This window comes from Kryptolebias marmoratus, linkage group LG23 (genome assembly GCF_001649575.2).
Source record: "Kryptolebias marmoratus isolate JLee-2015 linkage group LG23, ASM164957v2, whole genome shotgun sequence".
Taxonomy (NCBI): Eukaryota; Metazoa; Chordata; class Actinopteri; order Cyprinodontiformes; family Rivulidae; genus Kryptolebias; species Kryptolebias marmoratus.
Window position 1 is genome coordinate 1,560,096 of NC_051452.1, and position 7,914 is coordinate 1,568,009.

At 42.6% G+C, this 7,914-nt stretch overlaps 1 long non-coding RNA gene across 5 annotated transcripts in view; it reads right to left on the bottom strand.

The window, feature by feature from the left end:
* The window catches only part of LOC119616745, a 319,450-nt gene that overhangs the window by 112,498 nt on the left and 199,038 nt on the right, over positions 1-7,914 (bottom strand). For all 5 annotated transcript variants that reach the window (XR_005232755.1, XR_005232754.1, XR_005232758.1 and 2 more), the window contains one exon: positions 3,235-3,311. This is a non-coding gene — a long non-coding RNA (uncharacterized LOC119616745). The remainder of the gene's footprint in view (positions 1-3,234; positions 3,312-7,914) is intronic.

Genomic DNA, 7,914 nt, shown 5'->3' on the forward strand with positions numbered 1-7,914 from the left:
CCCCTCGTCACATACATGCTAAAATATGAAACTAAGTCCAGGATGAATCACTAGGATGCACCCTTTTATTAAAGTGGGGTTCTGAACATTTAATAGCTCGTCAAAATTGAGTTTAAATCCGACTGGATTGGCGAGCTAATGGCTAGTCTGAGCGTGGCTTAGACCAATGATTCCCAACGTTGGGGTCGGGACCCCAATATGGGTCACCCAACACCAATATCTGGAGGTTATCCTTAGATAACCTCCAGATCCTTATCCTTAGATAACCTCCAGATATCAAACTACAATTAAAAACCCAGTTTTGATGATATATTTACGCCCTAATTGTTACAGAGAATTGAAATACGAGTCATTTAATGATTTGTGTTGTCATTATGTCCCTATTTAATAGGATCATGAGCACTTTTGGATGTTTAAACAGCCAACAGATGGGGTCACACACCTTTGTCGCTGTTATTTTATGGGTTTCGGAAGCTGAAAAGTTTGGGAAATGCTGTCAATTTCATATCGTACAATTATATACACGGAGCAGCAGCTGGCTGTAGCACTTCCTGCAGGAATAATATAATAATTCTGCTAACTGAGGTGGTTAAAAGAGCTAGACGGGTTGCTCCTAACCTACTATCCCTTCAAATGTGGCCTCCACGTGATCTGGAAACATCTTCGCTCCACCACTGATCTCTGCTCAACTTTTACATTACATTTAGAGTTTTGTGCTAACAATGAAGGGTTGTTGTCATGGAAAATAAGCCCTGATGATGTATAAATATCTCAATCCTTCTCAGCATCGAAGACTGATAGCAAGAAGGCCTTACCCTCCTGTTTTTCCTGTGTTTGAAGCACTTTCTGACTTCAGGATGTGACACAATCCAGACTCCTGACTATAATTAAACTCTTCCCCTTCAGGGCAGGCGACTAATAATCACATCAGAGTTTTGTCACATCGTTTGAACCAGATATTCCCATGAATCATCCCCCTCAAAACAAACAAAAACAAACAACCCTCCATTCAGAAGCCACAACCAACAAGGTCTCGTTCGGATTGAAGGTTACCTGGAGGCGGAGTTGACCGGTGAGGCCAAAGTTTGTGGATGGATTAACAGTCAAATATTGTGCTGATTCCCCCGAACAGAGTCACCGTTCAATACGTCGGGAGAGCGACCGCAACTGCCAGTGGCTGTATTGACTTTCAGTCTGAACTCCACCCCCCCCCTGTGTGTGACACATCTGCAGGACCGTCGCTGCATTTCAACAAAAGACTCAAAGAAAAGAAACCTGAAGGAGAAAAGATTCAGTTTCCAGATTCTGCCACAGATAATCAACTTCAGCCAATAGGAAAACGGCTCAATTGTGAAGATATCGAGCTAAAATTGGGGTAGCTGAGAGTCATTCACAACACATACTCCGAGTGCTAAAAGACTGTGGCTGCAATGCTGTCATTTCTCAACATCGCGGCGGGCGATCCACTTGTTTTCCAGTGGCTCACGGCTCCTGTTCTGAATGCGGTCTGCAGACACCGAGACCAACATTCAGATGTGAAAACAGCCTTAATGCAGCTCCTGACCTTTGGGTAATTACACCGCAGAGCATTTAACGCTTAAAAAACCCCAAAAAAACGTCCAGCTTTTTAAGCCCTGGGAGCAAATGACGGTTCTCCCGAACGATGATGAGCATCTGGAGGGAAGCGGCGCGTTTGCGTCCCCAATAAAGAAAATAAAAGAGGGAAATCAGCACGCTGGGGGCAAAGATCATCCCCGCTAGCTGATGAGATGATTTACCCGAATCTACCGAGCTAAAATGTTTATTTTTGTCTTTATGTTTCAAGACAAAAAAAAAGAAAGGAAAGGTCAGGCTGTATTTTTTTTTAAGATCCTTGAACGTCGTATCTTTCAGGTGAAGATTAAACAGGAAATCAAAAAGGGGTCCGACTTTATCTCCTATGCGGAATATCTTTCGGTATCTCACGTCGGACAGCCCGTCGACGGTGACATTTCCTCCGTACGTCACTCGGCAGCACTTTTATTTTCAATTCATTTGCTCGTTGATAAAAGAAAAGGAAAAATATGAGCGACAGTTCAACCTCACGGGTTGATTTTTATCTTCTCTTTAAAACACCAGCCCGAAAATATCTGAAAACAATCACGGGTGATTGCAACAATGGTGGCTTGGGATGCATCCGGCTGAATGGGAGCAGGAAATTGTAGACAATTTTGGAGCGCCAACATCCCAACTTGATTGATTATTGATCCTTTTACCCCTGGGGACTATCTGGAATGTGAGATGCCTTTGATCTCTATAATCATCTTAAACAGAAGTCACAACTGTGGCTCCTGCTCATCGATAACAATATTTGCGTTCTCTTATGCAGGACGACAACACAACCAACACAACCCCAACTAACGTATCAACTTCGAACAATTAAACTTCTAAGCCCTCAGGTAGCGGTTACCTTGGTGACTTTATGTGGTCGATAGAATTTCCATTTCTTTCGTCATTGGTGGATGTTTAAATATTTTGTATAACTTGACTGATGCTGTTTTTTTTACATCTCGGACCATAAAACAATCAATCAATAAAAAGTTGGACTGCGTCTGTGTCTTTATTGTTAGCAAAATACCTCATGAAACTTTCAGAAAGTAATCCCTGGATGGATCTGCAACTCGTTCCCTTTTGGTGTCAACGCAATTCAAGATGGCTGCCACGGCCAGCACAAAAAAAAGGCTACATCTCAGCCAATTTTACAGATAGTGAGCTAAGCGTCGACACTGTTTGTCAGTAAAATGTCTCATGAACCACTGGGTGGATATTAATGAAACTCATTTTTAAAAGGTCCACACTTATCTCTAAGTCGATAAGTTTAACTCAGCTGGATCACTTTGCTTTCAGTTCTTCTAGAAATCATTTTATATTTTAAAAAAGTACAACTTTGTCCAATAAGCATTCAAGCACCCACCCTCTTGTTCAAATATGGAAACTTCCAGGTCAAGATATCTGTAGCCAAAATACCAAGATAAGACACCTAAAGTCCAACAGGTGGCATCAGAGACTAATTGTCTATTTGGTTAGTTTATGGTCCAGACAAGAGATTTTAATCAGTCACGACCGGCTATGAAGACTCCAAATCGCTCCAGACTAACTCCTATCTAAAGACATTTATGAGTAAATGCCAAAGTTTGTGCCTTCTGTTTGGCACCAGGCTCAAAAGGCCCCAACGGAACCATAAACGTCACTTACCGGACCTCCGCCGATTTCAGCCGGCGCCCAGCTTCTGCGACCTGCCGTGCGGGTGGCGCTTCGTGACACGGGACGAGCTGCAGAAGCAAAACCAAAAGCAGGAGCAGTTAGACCACACGCATCAAGAGCGTACTTCCTGTTGTAGTGACACCTACTGTGCGGGAGGAGAACTGCAGTTAGCCGAGCACATTTTAAGTATAAATACAAAAAGTAACTCTGTTCGGTGGTGCCAGGACAAAGGCACAAGTATAAACTGGCCATGAATTTGAAACTTTGAAGGAATGTGCCGTTCAGTATCTGCAGCTACTAAAGCCAAGAGATTTTACTTTGTATGTACAGTTTGCTTTTCATAAATTCCAACCTGATATTTTCAAATGGACTTTAAAAACTAGCTTAAAGCCATATTTTAGATATCTAAAAGTGGGGTTCTGTTGAAACGTTACAAACAATAATTGTCTTGCCTCCTTAAATGAGCTCGGCTCAGCGATATGGAGTTTGGTGACCTGGCCGATGAGCTTACGGCTAGTCTGAAAGAGGCCAAGACCAAAGTGGAATCTTAGAGCAACTCCGATCTCAACGATCTTACAGCCATTGAAGCAGAAGATATTTAGAAACCTTTAAGTTTGTGTTTATGTAAGTGTTGTTGTTTTTTTTTAAGTTCGTTGCAAGCACAAATAGAGGCAGCAACAGCTAGCTGTAGCACTTCCAGCAAGAATATCATAACATTTCTGCCAGAATAACCATGTAATATAAAAGTGACAGGGGTGTAATGGTTTATGAAACAGTGTTCCCTTGAACTGCTATGACATTTTAGACAATTAAGTCATTTTTTGGAAGACAGCAGTCCACTTTGACTTGTTGAGCTAATGGCTAACCATCAGTCAGAACAGGTAAGATATGAACTATTTATAGCTTTTTAGCAGAATCCTAAACTGCTCCTTCCCGTGCATCCGTTCGGAGCATTTCTTCATACTGTACACAGATATTCATCCCGTTTGGTCAACACTCCATGAAAAACAAATTGCACAGTTTGGTTGACACTATATATTCATCTGGCATCGCGGCTCCTCTGGATCCGACTCCACGGCATCTGCATCCCATCGCCACGCCGAGCCGCTCGCAGCGAGTCCTCTGTATGTATCCATATTCATGATCCAATTAGCTTTGACTCCCAGATAAGTTTTTTTTCCTCCCCCCTCCATCGTCCTGTTTGGAGGATTAGATCTGAGTCGAAACACTGGGCCTAGAAGGACTGAGCGTATGTGGAGCCAGAACTGTTTGTTGGTCACTTCCTGTTGGTGGAAACGAGATGCTAGAGCATGACTAAGCTGTGTGTTTACGCCACTGGGCCCCCCTACCTGCTGTACAAGAGCATGCATGCTGGAACCTGAATATGATGCATGCAGGAGGTGCTCCCTGGAAGCCACACACACACAAACATAGTCACAGCATCCAGCTATTTAGTGAAAATGACTGATGTCCTCTCGGGTCGGCTACACGACCGTCCCCCCCCCACACCTTCCCTTTGGCCTCTGTTTGCGTTTTGCTTTTTCCACACACCGGGGATTCGCGCCGACAACGCCGATCAGCTCGAATGCGTCGCTCGCATGCTTTGATCTGCCCCCACCCCACGGCCACTTTGCAAGTTGGCAAACAAAATATTCATTAAACCTAACAGCCCCCCCCCGTCCTCGAAGTGCCGGCTGGTCGAACACGGACGCAAATGTGGCGTGAGACGAGTGGAAAATGGGGGGGGGGAACATAAAGCGCGCCGCTGTCTTAGCGACAAAAAGGGAATACTCATATTTCAGCGAAAGTGAAGAAACTAAACTTTACTTGAACAGATGCACGCACATACACAAGCCTGGTAGACTTTCTACAAATCAATCACTCTTTTACCTCCAAAAACTGTAAAAAGGCAAAACGGGAGAAACATCTACAAAAAAACAAAAAAATAAGTTTCATGGAGAACTCTATTTTAGTGAATAGATGGAAAAAGGACCATTTTGAAGACCAGGCAAGTCATATTGACATTTATTCTTATTTATATATTTTGATGTGCTAATACAAGTTTTATACACTTTATTATGTATTGTTAACAATGACAATTGGATTTTAATAGTTTTATTTCTTTCTGTTCTAATAACATCGAGTCCAGTTAAACATTAAAAGCCGCAAAGAGAAAAAAACTGATGAATATTGTGTTTATGTGTCATTTAAGTGACATTTAAAGCTACAGGAGAGCGTCGGAATTTATTAAAGGGTAGAGTGGTGCTAAAAAATGTAACTTTACATAGGAAAGTTGTATTTTTTTTTTCTTAAGTGGATGCTAACAAAAACACTGTTAGCTGGAGCACTAACAGAGGAGGACAAAAACAAAATGTACAAGTTAGCGTTAGCATCGCGTCACAGCTAGCTGCTACAGGAAGCTAGAAAACAAACTCCCATGAGAAACGGTTTTAAAACCATGCTAGTTGTTAGCTCATCAATCTGATCGGAATTAAACTCTTATTTCTCCAAACTGAAATGGTTCAAAGAGCTAGCTAGAATAGGTTAACGCTGGTGTTAGCATTGTTGCCCAGCTAGACGATACAGGAAGTTAGAAAACTACGTGTTCATAACTACAATAATAAAAAAAAAATAGCCTTAAAAGCTGTTAGCCATCAGCTTGTCAATCTGGTCGAAATTAAACTCCTAATTTCATAAACTGAAATCGTTTAAATAGCTGCCGACAAAATGTGAAGCTAGCATTAGCATCCCAGCACAGCTAGCTGCTAATGAAAGCTAGAAAACAAACCCCCATGAGAAACGGTTTTAAAACCATGTTAGTTGTTAGCTCGTCAATCTGGTCGGAATTAAACTCTTATTTCTCCAAACTGAAATGGTTCAAAGAGCTAGCTAGAATGGGTTAACGCTAGTGTTAGCATTGTAGTCCAGCTAGACAATACAGGAAGTTAGAAAATTACCAGTTTATAACTACAATAAAAAAAGCTTTAAAAGCTGTTAGGCATCAGCTTGTCAATCTGGTCGAAATTAAACTCCTAATTTCCTAAACTGAGATCGTTTAAATAGCCGCTGACAAAATGTGAAGCTAGCATTAGCATCGCAGCACAGCTAGCCGCTACAGGAAGTTAGGAACTTGCGTGGGAAATTGCTTCAGAAGATGTTGGGCGTTAGGTCATCAATCTGGTCAGAATTAAACTCTTATTTCTCCAAACTAAGGTTGTTTAAAACAAAACAAAACAAAACTATCTACAACAGGTAAGATATTTACTGTTTTATCAACAGAACAAAACTTTAAAAAATCTGACCTATTTATTTAACACTGACTTTTTTGTGGGAATGTTTTTCAGACACCTGCCAGCGAAAGGCAGGCAATAAAGTTGTCCCTGTTATTGCCTGTGTGAGTGCGTGTTTGTTGCCAAAAAGACCCGATTTAACCTGATTCAAGATGGCTGCCACAGCTAACTAACCTCATCAGAACAACACAGAAACGGCTATGACTTGACCAATATTACAGATAATGAGCTAAAGTCTGGCATGGTAGTAGCTGAGAGTCATCCACAACAAGACCTTTAACCACTGGCATCAACCCTGATTGTCTGTTAGCAAAATATCTCATGACCCAGCAGATGGATTTTAACGAAACTCTCAGAAAGTAATACTTTGATGTACATCTACAACTCATTACATTTCGAAGTCACTCCAATTCAAGATGGCCGCCACAGCTGAGCAAACCCCGTCAATACAGAAATGAGTGAAACTTGGGCGGTTTTATAAGGAGCACGCTCGAATCTTGGGGCGACAGTAGCCGAGAGTCGTCCTCAACCCGTTGCTCTGAGCTGGAGACCCGTCGCGACGTGGCTGTGGTGGCCATCTTGAATCCAAAACTCCGTCGGGAGGGCGGCGGGGGATACGCGGTCCTCGGTGGAACGCTAGGTCTTAATTTGTTTTCTCGTTCGCGAAACCAACTTGTTGTTCCGTCTCTGCCCCCTCTTGCAGAAGAAAGAAAGAAAAAAAATTAGATCCGAGAGAAAAGGAGGGGCGGGAGGAAGAGAGGGGGGGGGGGTGTTTAACTTCCTTTCTCTCAGTCCGAGCTCTGCAGATGGATGAGCGGCGGGGGGAGGAGAAGAACCCCCCCCCTCCTTTCCAGCTGATGTAATAATCTCAAACCATGGAGTACAATCCATACAGCCGCTCCTCTCTCTCTTTTTTCCATTTTCTTATACAGTTGCTCCTAATTTTTTTTTTTATAAATGGAAGTGAATAAAAAGCGGAACGCACACATGCGCATACAGGGACCCACACTGACGCGTCTTTTGTTGTGTAGTTTTTGTTTTTTTTTTTCCTTCTGTAGCCGGACTGAAGCCCGTCTGTGCCGGAGAAGAGTTTTTTTTGCCGCATTCAACAGTGTTTTCAGAGCCTCTCCTCTCCTCTTCTCGTCTCGTCTCTCCCTCCCCAGTTCGGGAGAGAACAAGTGAAGGTGGAGTGGAGGGAGCGGGATGGGGGGGGCGAAGGCAAAGTCAGTGAACTGATCACGATCCAAAACCTCGGCTGGGGTTTTTTTTTTTTGTCATCATGGAGCTTTTACCGCGCAGCTGGAGACGTTTCGGACAAAACTGAAACAGGAGGATTTTCTTTATTTTCTTTATAGCGGGAGGAAAGAAAAAAAAAAAAAAA